Source organism: Balaenoptera musculus, chromosome 1 (assembly GCF_009873245.2).
Source record: "Balaenoptera musculus isolate JJ_BM4_2016_0621 chromosome 1, mBalMus1.pri.v3, whole genome shotgun sequence".
Taxonomy (NCBI): domain Eukaryota; kingdom Metazoa; phylum Chordata; class Mammalia; order Artiodactyla; family Balaenopteridae; genus Balaenoptera; species Balaenoptera musculus.
Genome location: NC_045785.1, coordinates 65,916,934 through 65,931,914, shown reverse-complemented (window position 1 = coordinate 65,931,914; position 14,981 = coordinate 65,916,934).

The following is a 14,981-nucleotide window of genomic DNA, read 5'->3' as shown; positions in this document are numbered from 1 at the left end:
TAAATATCATATCCTTTTCTTTTAGGGGATGAAGGGAATAGAATAATAGAAGAAATATCCAATAAAAGGTTTGGGGATTTTTATAAAACTCTAGCCAAAAACATGTTCATTATACTTTAAAAGAGTAAATATTATGGCATATGAATTATATCTCAACTTTTTAAAAAACATTGCTCATTTTGCTATTTAGTGTCCATTATCAAAAGGAGCAACATGACAGTGGCTTAACAAAAGATCTGGAAACTTTAATTCTTAATAATCTAATAATGCAGAAATAACATTAGCATAACCTAAAGAAATATATCATTAATTTGTCCCTTAGATTTTTCTCTCTTTTAAATATCAGCTCTCAACTGACCACTGATTAAGTGCTAGATTCCAATAATTTCATGCTTGAATTCTCTAAAATGCTAATTTATTATTATAAATGCTTGATATAAGACACAGAAGTAGGGGGTGACTTGAGCAAGACAGTAGAATAGGAAGCTCAAGACTATCCTTCTCACACTGAGACACCAAATTAACTACAATACATAGACCAATTCCCTTTGTGAGAAAAACCAGAAGTTAAGAGGCTCCTGTGCCACAGGCAAGCATGAAACCAGCTGCATCAAAGCCAACAAGAAAATTCATGGCACCCACTCTCCAGAGTCTCCCTGCCCCAGGCACAGCATGATCAGGAGGAAACTCCCACCCCCCCCACCCAGCTTCTTCCAGAGGAGGGGAAAAGTTGGAGCATGTGTCTAACATTTTGACTTTTCAGAGGGCTGCTCGAGGGACTGGTTTCTGTCTGGTCTGTCTCAGAGGGCATACTTCCAATCTCATTTTATGAGGCCTACATTACCCTGATACCAAAGCCAAAGACAAGAAATAAGACTACAGGCCAATATCCCTGATGAATGTAGATGCAAAAATCCTCAACAAAATACTAGCAAACTGAATCCAATAGCACACTGAAAGGATTATACACCATGACCAAGTGGGACTCATCCTTGGGATGCAAGGATGTTTCAACATTAAAAAAAAAAAGAGATTCACCACATTAATAGAACGAAGTAGAAAAAAATCGCATGATCACATTTGACAAAATTTAACACCTTTCATGATAAAAACACTCAACAGACTAGAAATAAAAGGAAATTAATTCAACATAATAAAAGCCATGTATGACAAGCGCATAGTTAACATCATACTTAATGGTACAAAACTGAAAGCTTTTTCTCTAAGATCAGGAACAAGGCAAGAATGTCATGTTTGCCATTAATATTAAACATAACACTGTAGTCCTAGCTAGAGCAACTAGGAAAGAAAAAGAAAAGGCATCACAGTTTTAGAAAGGAGGAAGTAAAATTATCTCTGCTTGCAAATAACATAATCTTATATGTAGAAAACCCTAAAAGATTCCACCAAAAAAAAAATGTTAGAAATAATAAACAAGTTGAGTAGAGTTGCAGGATAAAAAATCAGCGTACAAAAATCAGTAGTATTTCCATATATTAACAATGAAAAATCTGAGAAGGAAATTAAAAAAACAATCCCATTTAAATATATCATTAAAAAGAATAAAATACTTAGGAGGATCTCCCTGGTGGCGCAGTGGTTAAGAATCCGCCTGCCAATGCAGGGGACATGGGTTCGAGCCCTGGTCCAGGAAGATCCCACATGCCGTGGAGCAACTAAGCCAGTGTGCCACAACTACTGAGCCTGTGCTCTGGAGCCCACGAGCCACAACTACTGAGCCCACGTGCCACAACTACTGAAGCCCGCGTATCTAGAGCCCAAGTTCCGCAACAAGAGAAGCCACCACCATGAGAAGCCCATGCACCGCAATGAAGTGTAGCCCCTGCTTGCCGCAACTAGAGAAAGCCTGCGTGCAGCAACGAAGACCCAACACAGCCAACAATAAATAAACAAATAATATATTTTAAAAAAAAGATTAAAATACTTAGGAATTAACTTAACCAAGGAAGTGAAAGACTTGTGCATTGAAAACTATAAAACATTGTTGAAAGAAATTTAAAATAACACAAATAAATGGAAAGACATCTTGTGTTCATGGATTGGAAGACATAACATTGTTAAAATATCCATACTACCAGAAGCAATCTACAGCTTCAATGCGATCCCTATCAAAATGCCAATGCCATTTTACATTATTCTGCCATTTTACATTATTACAGAAATATAAAAACCAATCTGAAAATTCATATAGAACCACAGAGGACCTTGATTAGCCAAAACAATCTTGACAAAGAAGAACAAAGCTAGAAGCCTCATACTTCCTGACTTCAAAACATATTACAATGTTACAGTAATCAAAACAGTATGGTACTGGCCTAAAGACAGACATATGGACCAATGGAACAGAATACAGAGCCCAGAAATAAATCCATCCATACATGGTCAAATGATCTTCAACAAGGGTGCCATGACTAAACAATGGGGAAAGGACAGTCTCTTCAACTAACAGTGCTGGGAAACCTGAATATCCACATGCAAAACAAAGAAAAAAAAACTGGATCCTTATCTTATACCATACACAAAAGTCAACTCAAAAGAGATCAAAGACTTAAATGTAAGACCTGAAAGTATAAAACTCCTAGAAAAAAATATAGGGGAAAAGCTACAAAACACTGACCTTGACAATGATTTCTTGGATTTAACACTGAAAATACAGGCAACAAGAGCAAAAATAGACAAGTGGGACCACATCAAAATTGGAAGCTTCTGTGCAGCAAAGGAAACACTCACCAGAGTAAAAAGAAACCCTACAGAATGGAGAAAATATTTGCAAATCATATATCTGATAAGGATTTAATATCCAAAGTATATAATGTACTCCTTACATACAACACAATAACATAAAAACAAATAAACCAATTTTTAAATGGGGCAAAGGACTTGAATAGACATTTCTCTAAAGAAGGCATACAAATGGCCAACAGGTATATGAAAGGATGCTCAACATCACTAATTCTTAGGGAAATGCAAGACCAAACCACAATGAGATATCTCACACCTGTTAGGATTGCCATTATTGAAACAATAGAAAACAACAAATGCTAGCAATGATGTGGAGAAACTGAAACTCTTGTGTGATGCTGGGAATGTAAAATGGTGCAACCACTGTGGAAAATAGTATGGAGGCTCTTCAAAAAATTTCAAAAAGAACTACCATGTAATCTAGCAATTCTACTTCTGGGTATTTATCCAAAAGAATTGAAAATAGGATCTCAAAGAGATATTCACATTCTTATATTTATTGCTGCATCATCCACAATAGCCAAGATGTGGAAACAATCTACTGGTCCATCTGCAGACACATGGATAAAGTGTGGTATGTACATACAATCGAATGTTATTCAGCCCTAAAAAGGAAAGAAATCCTGCCATGTGTGACAATATGGATGAATCTTGAGGACATTACGCTAAGAGAAATAAGCCAGTCACAGAAGAAAAACACTGTATGATTCCACTTCTATGAGATAGGTAAAGTAGTTAAACCCATAGAAGTGGAAAATAAAATGGTAGTTGTCAGGGTCGGTGAGAAGGGGGAAATGGGAGTTGGCTGCTTCAATAGGCATAGAGTTTTAGTCATACAAGATGAAAAAGTTCTAGATATCTGTTGTACAACAATGTGCATATAATTAACAATACTGTACTGTATACTTAAAAGTTTGTTAAGAGGGCAAGTTTCATATTAAGTGTCTTTTTAATCACAATTTTAAAAAACAGAGCCCATAAATGAGACCAATCTTAGATGGGCAGTTACTCCAAGACAAAGGAGGCAAGAATACACAATGGGGAAAAAACAGCCCCTTCAATAAATTGTGTTGAGAAAATTAGACAGCTACATGCAAAAGAATCAAACTGGACTACTTTCTCACACCATGCACAAAAATAAATTCAGAATGGATTAAAGACTTAAATTTAAAACCTGAAACCATAAATTTCTAGAATAAAATATAGGAAGTACACTCTTTGACATCGGTCTTAGTAATGTATTTTTGGATATGTCTCCTCAGGCAAGGGAAATAAAAGCAAAAATAAACAAATGGGACTACATCAAACTAAAAAGCTTTTGAACAGCAAAGGAAACTATCAACAAAATGAAAAGGCTGCCTACTGAATGGGAGAAGATTTTGCAAACAACATATCCAATAAGGGTTAATATCCAAAATGTGCAAAAACTCATATAACTCAACATCAATAAAACAAACAACCCGATTAAAAAATGGGCAGAGGATATGAATAGACATTTTTCCAAAGAAGATATACAGATGGCCAACAGGTACATGAAAAGATGCTCAACATCACAGAAATGCAAATCAAAACCACAATGAGATATCACCTCACACCTGTAAGAATGACTATTGTCAAAAAGACAACAAATAACAAGTGTTGGTAAGGATATGGAGAAAAGGGAAACCTTGTACACTATTGGTAGGAATATAAATTGGTGCAACTACTACAGAAAACAGTATGAAGCTTCCTCAAAAAACTAAAAATAAGACTACCATACAATCTGGCAATTCCACTCCTGGTATTTGTCCAAAGAAAACAAATACACTAATTAGAAAAGATATATGCATCCCTATGTTCATTGCAGCATTATTTACAATAGCCAAGAAATGAAACGAACCTAAGTGCTGATCAAAAGATGAATAAGGAAGAAGTGGTATATGTATATATTTATACACAATGGAATATTACTCAGCCATAAAAAAGAATGAAATCTTGCCATTTGCCACAGTGTGCATGAACCTAGAGGGAATTAAACTAAGTGAAATAAGTCAGACAGAGAAAGACAAATACTGTATGATTTCACTTACATGTGCAATCTAAAAAACAAAACAAATGATCAAACATAACAAAACAGAAAGAGTTATAGATACGGAACAAACAGGTGGTTACCAGAGGGGAGGGAGGTGGGGGAAAGAAAGAAATAGGAAAGGGAGATTAAGAGGTACAAAATTCCAGTTGCAAAATCAATGAGTCATGGGTACAAAATGTACAGCATGGGGAACATAGTCAATAACTATGTAATATCTTTCTTTTTTTTTTTAATTTTATTTATTTATTTTTATTTATTTATGGCTGTGTTGGGTCTTAGTTTCTGTGCGAGGGCTTTCTCTAGTTGCGGCAATTGGGGGCCACTCTTCATCGTGGTGCGCGGGCCTTCTCACTATCGCGGCCTCTCTTGTTGCGGAGCACAGGCTCCAGACGCGCAGGCTCAGCAATTGTGGCTCACGGGCCTAGCTGCTCCACAGCATGTGGGATCCTCCCAGACCAGGGCTCGAACCCGTGTCCCCTGCATTGGCAGGCAGACTCTCAACCACTGCGCCACCAGGGAAGCCCCCTGTAATATCTTTCGATGGTGAGAGATCAAAACTAGACTTATTGTGGTGATCATTTTGAAATGTACTGAAATACTGAATCACTATGCTGTGTAACAGGAACTAGCATAGCGTTGTGGGTCAATTATACTTCAAAAACTAACTGACTCATAGAAAAAAAGATCAGATTTGTGGTTGCCAGAGGCAGCAGGTAAGAGAAGAAGGAATTGGATGAAGGCAGTCAAAAAGTACAAACTTTCAGTTATAAGATAAATATGTACTAGGAAAACAAACAAACAAACAGATAGAAAGACACAGAAGTGGCAGAGGTGACATTCCACTGCAGAAGGGGAAGTTAAGAACCTTACCTGCATTCTTAGGAATGAAAGGCCAGGTGACTGCCACACAGAAGAGTGAAGTCTGGATTTTAGGGTACTTTTGATTTTAATGTACTTCTGTTAGATATGTTCATCTGAAGGAGCCTTGCATAGCTGAACAGAAGAATGACAGATAAGAATCCCCTGGTAGCCCTCAGGTCCTAATAATTCCAGAACATCTATCACGGTGAAACTTTTAAGTATAAATTAGAGAGATTAGACATTAGACTTTGGTTTTTAAATGTCTAAAAATTTCATAGATGTGCTTACTATTCTTCTGTAAATAACTGTATTTCTAATATGCTTAATATAAATGACCTGTATGTTTATTTAAGATTTTTAATTGTAATACTAGATATTCTGTACTGCCTGCCTCGCCTATAGCCACCCCTGACTAGCCTGAGTGGGAGACGTTGTCCCAGGACAACTCACATACAAACTGGCCAGGGATCTACAACTTAAAATAACTTAGTTTAAAACTGAGGTTAAAAATTGAGTTAAGGGACTTCCCTGGTGGCGCAGTGGTTAAGAATCCACCTGCCAATGCAGGGGACACGGGTTGGAGCCCTGGTCCGGGAAGATCCCACATGCCCCGGAGCAACTAGGCCCGTGTGCCACAACTACTTAGACTGCGCTCTAGAGCCCGTGCTCCGCAGCAAGAGAAGCCACCGCAAGGAGAAGCCTGCGAACCACAGCGAAGAGTAGTCCCCGCTCACCACGACTAGCGAAAGCCTGCACGCAGCAACGAAGACCCAACACAGCCAAAAATAAATAAATTAATTAATTTTAAAAAAACTGAGTCAAATTTTTGACTGGATGCCATGAGGTAGAAAGAAGTCTAACCAGCTGTAGCTCTGCGCAAGCCAAAGTTCTGAGGGAACCATAATTATGAGTCTAAGTGTTTCTGGAGGGTTGCCTCAGTCATAAATAGAAGAATAAAAAATTCAGTTTGCCATATCTTTTAGGATATCCCCTAAAACTTACATAGGGCTATTGTATTCACACTTAAGGCATCATAAAATATATACACATATTTTTCATTCTGCTTTTGGAAATACATACAGTTCCTACCCATATTTAAAAGTCAGGAAAGCCCTCTTCTCTCAATTTTGCTTTTACTTTTAATTTTCTCTTAAATGTGTAAATCAGTATTAAAGATCAATGGTACTGAGAATGGTAAAGCCTGGCAAAAGGGCTACTATAAACTTTATAGAGTAGATAGAATTTTAACAAACAGTAATTTAACATAATTATGTAGAAACTGTACTTTTGAAACCATCAAAAAGGCCATTCTAATCTAATGACATCTGTTTGACTGTTTATTGAGATTATACAAACATGTCCCTCACCAGTGACTTACCTGTAGAATTTATCTCTGGTGAAACTGCTTATCAGGCCAAGTCTGTCCTTGGCGCCTCCCCTTAGTCACCTCTCGGCCTGTCCAGTACTGCTGTGTTACATCCTTTGTACTTCCCCAATCCTTAAGCCATTGCTCTAGGATTTTTCTAGATAAGTTTCCTCCTTAACAAAATGTAGCTGCCCTGAGCCCAGCCAGATTACAGGTTTAGGCATCTAATAAAACTGAATTTACTTAAAAGATTTATGACTCATAATATCAGTAGTTTCAAGGGTAAGCCTTCCAGATAACACCTAGGCCTGAAATGCACAAACTTAAAGGAAAAACTGAGTGGGAATTTTAGGCAGCATTTGAGACCTATAAGCTTTTGGCCTACTCACAACACATAGAGGTCAACATGCAATCTATGTCTAGGGTACTATGAAGAGCAGTAAGATATTTATTTGAAACTCATACTTTTTCAATTAGTAGTGTATAATGTATAGAACATTTTTCTTTAAATTGGGACATTTATAAAAGCTGTTGAATATATTTTCAGTGCCATTAGACTTCAAATGATTTTACTGAGGGATTTTCCATGAACATGAGAATGTATAAGCTACACTCTGGCACAGATGTTATACTCAAGTCTGAAGGCAGCCGAGCACACAGACAAAGGATAAGGACTGTGGGCTCATCTTTGGTTCAAATCATTGCTACTCACTGACTATATGACCTCTGGCAAGTGGCTTAACCAATCTAAACCTCAGGTTCCTCAACCATAAAATAGAGATTAAATAATAGAGAATTTTGAGGATTAAATGATAAAATGCATGTAAAGCACTCATCTAGTATAGTCGAAGTACATAAGAACTCAATATATATTAGTTATTATCATTAATCAGCAGATTGTGTACTGAATATGTTTTTGATGTTTACCATTCGTAGTGGCTATAATTTAAAAATATTTTTTTAAACTAATGCAGCACCAATTTTGACTTAATATATTCTGGTTATTATATTCAAAATGAAAATGACTTTACTAGTTTTTTCGATTAAAAAACACCTAATCAGACATTCGAATCACAAAGAAAATTATAAAGGAAAAAATCACTCAAATTTATACATGTAGAGATATACCTCGTTATTACTTTAATAATAACATTTTTTGCCAAAACAGGATTACTCTACCATCTGTTTCTGTTTTTGAGATATAATTGTAGAGCTCTTGTTTCTTGATTTCTATTCATAAACTAGCCATGAAAATGGAAAGGTAGCCTCTCTTTTTGGAGAAGCAGGAGAGAGTAGAAGTGAAGCCTCTGGTACCATCCTGCCTGGGTTCAAATTCCAGCTTTACTACTTACTAGACATAGCATCGTGGGTAAGTCACTTAAGTGCTGCATCTCAGCTTCCTTATCTGTGAAATGGAGTTATTGGAAGGATTAAAGGAGTTAATACAGAAAGTGCTTATAATAGTGCCTGGTACATAGTAAGAAGTATGTAAGAGTTAACTATTATTATTTATGGTCATACAAAGGTACCTATGATGTATTGTTATACAAATAAAAATCAGCTCATAGAACAAGTTATATACAATATTTCCCATTTGTATAAAAAGAACAAAGTATATAATAATACATCTATTTATATACATAAGCATAAAAATATTTTAAAGTCTCTATATACAACTGCTAATGTGATTCTTTTTTTTTTCTTTTAGTTTTGTTTTATTTGACTATATCTTAAACTATTTCATTATATCTATTCAGGCACAATAATTATATAATTCTAAAACAAAAACAAAACAAGTACATTCTGAGAGATATAGTTTCCTCCTTTCTCTTCTATCCTCTTCCTTCTCCCCACCTCACAGTTGCCCACTTGTATAGTTTTAATTTTTCCATTATTAAGATATAAATGCATAAATATATAGAAGTGCATAAACTATATGAATTATATTCACTTTCTTGCCAAAATAAAGCTAACTGCACAAAGTATTCTGATAGTCACTGAAAATTTAGGTCTGCATAGTTAAAAGAAGTTACTCCTTATGTCATAGCTGCCCAGTGCTCTCTTAGGAGGATGCACCTGATTTATTCAATCCATGTCCTATTGACTGATGTTTCAATCTTATCACCAAAAATGCTGCAAAAATAGGTTTCTGTTTATGAAAAAAATCTGCTTTTAATCTTTATATAAAATTGGAATAATTGTTAGGAAAGCAAACAAATTTCCCAGCCCTAATGACAGGTACTCAATATTTTATATTCTCCAGAGTCCTCTGGTTGCAATAATATCAAACTCCAACATTCCCTCTAAATTTAAAAATAATGGTTTTTATTAATCAAAAATTTTTTAATAGATCTTTATTGGACTATAATTTCTTCACCATACTGTGCTAGTTTCCGTTGTACAACAAAGTGAATCAGCCATATGCATACATATATCCCCATATCCCCTCATTCCTGAGCCTCCCTCCCACCCTCCCTACCCCACGTCTCTAGGTCATCGCAAAGCACCAAGCTGACCTCCCTGTGCTATGTTGCTGCTTCCCACTAGTTATTTTATATTTGTTAGTGTATATATGTCCATGCTACTCTCACTTCACCCCAGCTTCCCCCTCCACTCCCCGGATCCTCAAGTCCATTCTCCATGTCTACGTCTTTATTCCTGTCCTGTCCCTAGGTTCTTCAGAACTTTTTTTTTTTAGATTCCATATATATGCGTTAGCATACGGTATTTTTTTTCTCTTTCTGACTTACTTTGCTCTGTATGACAGATTCTAGGTCCAACCACCTCACTACAAATAACTCAATTTCGTTTCTTTTTATGGCTGAGTAATATTCCATTGTATACATGTGCCACATCTTCTTTATCTTTTCATCTGTCGTTTGACATTTAGGTTGCTTCCATGTCTATGTCCTGGCTATTGTAAATAGTGCTGAAATGAACATTGTGGTACATGTCTCTTTTTGAATTATGGTTTTCTCAGGGTATATGCCCAGTAGTGGGATTGCTGGGTCATATGGTAGTTCTAATTTTAGTTTTTTAAGGAACCTCCATACTGTTCTCCATAGTGGTTGTACCAATTTACATTCCCACCAACAGTGCAGGAGGGTTCCCTTTTCACCACACCCTTTCCAGCATTTATTGTTTCCAGATTTTTTGATAATGGCCATTTTGACAAGTGTGAGGTGATATCTCATTGTAATTTTGATTTGCATTTCTCTAATAATTAGTGATGCTGAGCATCTTTTCATGTGCCTCTTGGCCAACTGTATGTCTTCTTTGGTGAAATGTCTGTTTAGGTGTCCTGCCCATTTTTTAATTGGATTGTTTGTTTTTTTGATATTGAGCTCCATGAGCTGTTTGCATATTTTAGATATTAATCCTTTGTCCCTTGTTTCATTTGCAAATATTTTTTCCCATTCTGAGGGTTGTCTTTTCGTCTTGTTTATGGTTTCCTTTTCTGTGCAAAAGCTTTTAAGTTTCATTAGGTCTCATTTGTTTATTTTTGCTTTTATTTTCATTACTCCAGGAGGTGGGTCAAAAAAGATCTTGCTGTGGTTTATGTCAAAGAGTGTTTTCCTATGTTTTCCTCTAAGAGTTTTATAGTGTCTGGTCTTACATTTAGGTCTTTAATCCATTTGGAGCTTATTTTTGTGTATGGTGTTAGGTAGTGTTCTAATTTCATTCTTTTACATGTAGCTGTCCAATTTTCCCAGCACCACTTATTGAAGAGGCTGTCTTTCTCCATTGTATGTTCTCCCTCCTTTGTCATAAATTAGGTGACCATATATGCGTGGGTCTATCTCTGGACTTTCTATCCTGTACCATTGATCTATATTTCTGTTTAGGTGCCAGTACCATACTGTCTTGATTACTGTAGCTTTGTAGTATAGTCTGAAGTCAGGGAGCCTGATTCCCCCAGCTCCATTTTTCGTTCTCAAGATTGCTTTGGCTATTCGGGGTCTTCTGTGTTTCCATATAAATTGTAAATTTCTTGTTCTAATTCTGTGAAGAATGTCATTGGTAGTTTGATAGGAATTGCACTGAAGCTGCAGATTGCTTTGAGTAGTATAGTCATTTTCACAATATTGATTCTTCCAAGAGCATGGTATATTTCCCCATCTGTTTATGCCTTCTTTGATTTCTTTCATCAGTGTTTTATAGTTTTCTGAGTACAAGTCTTTCACCTCCTTAGGTAGGTTTATTCCTCGGTATTTTATTCTTTTTGTTGCGATGGTAAATGGGATTGTTTCCTTAATTTCTCTTTCTGATTTTTTGTTCCTAGTGTATAGGAATGCCAGAGATTTCTGTGCATTAATTTTGTATCCTGCAACCTTACCAAATTCATTGATTAGTTCTAGTAGTTTTCTGGTGGCATCTTTAGGATTTTCTATGTATAGTATCATGTCATCTACAAATAGTGACAGTTTTACTTCTTCTTTTCCAATTTGTATTCCTTTTATTTCTTTTTCTTCTCTGATTGCCATGGCTAGGACTTCCAAAACTATGTTGAATAAGAGTGGCGAGAGTGGACATCCTTGTCTTTTTCCTGATCTTAGTGGAAATGCTTTCAGTTTTTCACCATTGAGTGTGATGTTTGCTGTGGGTTTGTCATACATGGCCTTTATTATGTTGAGGTAGTTTCCCTCTATGCCCATTTTCTGGAGAGTTTTTATCGTAAATGGGTGTTGAATTTTGTCAAAAGCTTTTTCTGCATCTATTGAGGTGATCATATGGGTTTTATTCCTTAATTTGTTGATATGGTGTATCACATTGACTGTGTACATTGAAGAATCCTTGCATCCCTGGAATAAATCCCACTTGATCATGGTGTATGATCCTTTTAGTATGTTGTTGGATTCTGTTTGCTAGTATTTTGTTCAGGATTTTTGCACCTATGTTCATCAGTGATATTGGTCTATAATGTTCTTTTTTTGTGATACCTTTTTCTGGTTTTGGTATTAGGGTGACGGTGACTTCATATAAAGAATTTGGGAGTGTTCCTCCCTCTGCAATTTTTTTGAAGTTTGAGAAGGATCAGTGTTAGCTCTTCTCTAAATGTTTGATAGAATTCACCTGTGAAGCCATCTGTTCCTGGACTTCTGTTTGTTGGAAGATTTTTAATTACAGTCTCAATTTCATTACTTGTGATAGGTCTGTTTATGTTTTCTAATTCTTCCTGGTTCAGTCTTGGAAAATTGTAACCTTCCAAGAATTTGTCCATTTCTTCGTGGTTGTCCATTTTATTAGCATATAGTTGTTTGTAGTAGTCTCTTATAATCCTTTGTATTTCTGTGGTGTTTGTTGTGATTTCTCCTTTTTCATTTCCAATTTTATTGATTTGCCTGCACTCCCTTCTTTTCTTGGTGAGTCTGGCTAAGGGTTTATCAATTTTGTTTATCTTCTCAAAGAACCAGTTTTAGTTTTATTGATCTTTGCTGTTGTTTTGTTTCTATTTCATTTATTTCTGTTCTGATCTTTATGATTACTTTCCTTCTACTGACTTTGGGTTTTCTTTGTTCTTTTTCTCTGGTTGCTTTAGGTGCAGGGTTAGATTGTTTATTTGAGATTTTCCTTGTTTCTTGAGGTGAGATTGAATTGCTATAAATTTCCCTCTTAGAACTGCTTTTGCTGCATCTCATAGGTTTTGGGGCGTCATGTTTTCGTTGTCATTTGTTTCTATGTTTTGTTATTTCTTCTTTGATTTCTTCAGTGATCACTTGGTTACTTAGTAGAGCACCATTTAGCCTCCATGTACTTGTGTTTTTCTCAGTTTTTTTCCTGTAACTGATTTCCAATCTCATAGCGTTGTGGTCAGAAAAGATGCTTGATACGATTTCAATTTTCTTAAATTTCCTAGGCTTGATTTTGACCTAAGATGTGATCTATCCTGGAGAATATTCCGTGTGCACTTGAGAAGAAAGTGTATTCTGCCACTTTCAGGTGGAATGTTCTATAAATATCAATTAAATCTATCTGGCCTATGGTGTCATTTAAAGCTTGTGTTTCCTTATTTATTTTCTGTTTGGATGATCTGTCCATTGGTGTAAGTGGGGTGTTCAAGTACCCTACTATTATTGTGTTACTGCCGATTTCCCCTTTCATGGTTGTTAACATTTGCCTTATGTATTGAGGTGCTCCCATGTTGGGTGGGTAAATATTTACAATTGTTATATCTTCTTCTTGGATTGATCCCTTGATCATTATGTAGTGTCCTTCCCTATCTCTTTTAACAGTCTTTATTTTAAAGTCTATTTTATCTGATATGAGTATTGCTACTCCAGGTTTCTTTTGATTTCCATTTGCATGGAATATCTTTTTCCACCCCTTCACTTTCAGTCTGTATGTGTCCCTAGGTCTGAAGTGGGTCTCTTGTAGACAGCATATATATGGGTCTTGTTTTTGTATCCATTCAGCGAGGCTGTGTCTTTTGCTTGGGGGCATTTAATCCATTTATATTCAAGGTTATTATCGACATGTATGTTCCTATCACCACTTTCTTAATTGTTCTGGGTTTGTTTTTGTGGGTCTTTTTCGTCTCTTGTGTTTCCCACCTAGAATAAGTTTCTTTAGCATTTGTTGTAAAGCTGCTTTGGTGGTGCTGAATTCTCTTAGCTTTTGCTTGTCTGAAAAGCTTTTGATTTCTCAGATCAAATGAGATCCTTGCTGGGTACAGTAACCTTGGTTGTAGGTTTTTCTCTTTCATTACTTTAAGTATATCCTGCCACTCCCTTCTGGACTGCAGAGTTTCTGCTGAAAAATCAGCTGATAACATTATGGAGATTCCTTTGTATGTTATTTTTTGTTTTTCCCTTACTGCTTTTAATATTTTTTCTTTGAATTTAATTTTTGTTACTTTGATTAATATGTGTCGTGGATGTTTCTCCTAGGGTTTATCCTGTATGGGACTCTTTGGGTTCCCTGGACTTGGGTGACTATTTCCTTTCCCATGTTGGGGAAGTTTTATACTATAGTCTCTTCAAATATTTTCTCAGACCGTTTCTTTTTCTCTTCTTCTTCTGGGACCCTATACTTTGAATGTTGGTGTTTAGTGTTGCCCAGAAGTCTCTGAGATTGCCTTCAATTCTTTTCATTCTTTTTTCTTTATTCTGTTTCTCGGCAGTTATTTCCACCATTTCATCTTTTAGCTCACTTATTCATTCTTCTGCCTCAGTTATTCTGTTATTGATTCCTTCTAGTGTATTTTTCATTTCAGTTATTTTGTTCATCTCTGTTTGTTTGCTCTTTAGTTCTTCTAGATCTTTGTTAAACATTTCTTGTATTGTCTCAATCCGTGCCTCCATTCTATTTCTGAGACTTTGGATCATCTTTACTATCATCACTCTGAATTCTTTTTCAGGTAGATTGCCTATTTCTTCTTCATTTATTTGGTCTTGTAGGATTTTACCTTGCTCCTTCATCTGTGACATATTTTTTTGTCACCTCCCCCCCCCCTTTTTTTATGAGTGGGACTGTGTTCCTCTCTTACTGGTTGTTTGGCCTGAGGCTTCCAACAGTGGAGCTTGTAGGCTATTGGGTAGAGCTGGGTCTTGGTGCTGAGATGAAGACCTCCAGGAGACTTCACTCCAATGAATATTCCCTGGGGTCTGAGGTTCTCTGTTAGTCCAGTGGTTTGGACTCGGAGCTCCCACCGCAGGAGCTTCGGCCGGACCCCCGGCTCGTGAATCTAGATTCTGCAAGCTGTGCAGGGCGGCAAAAAAAAAAAAAAAAAAAAAAAGGAGAATAACAAAGTAAAGAAATAAAATTAGACTAGGAAACTAACAGATATGTTAGAAAGAATACAAAAATAAAAATATAGATGAAACAACAACCAGAAGGTAAAACAGAACCACAGTAGTTAAACAGAGGAGGAGAAAAAAAAAAAAAAAAAAGGGGGAAAAGGCCTTGGCTGTGGAGGGCGGG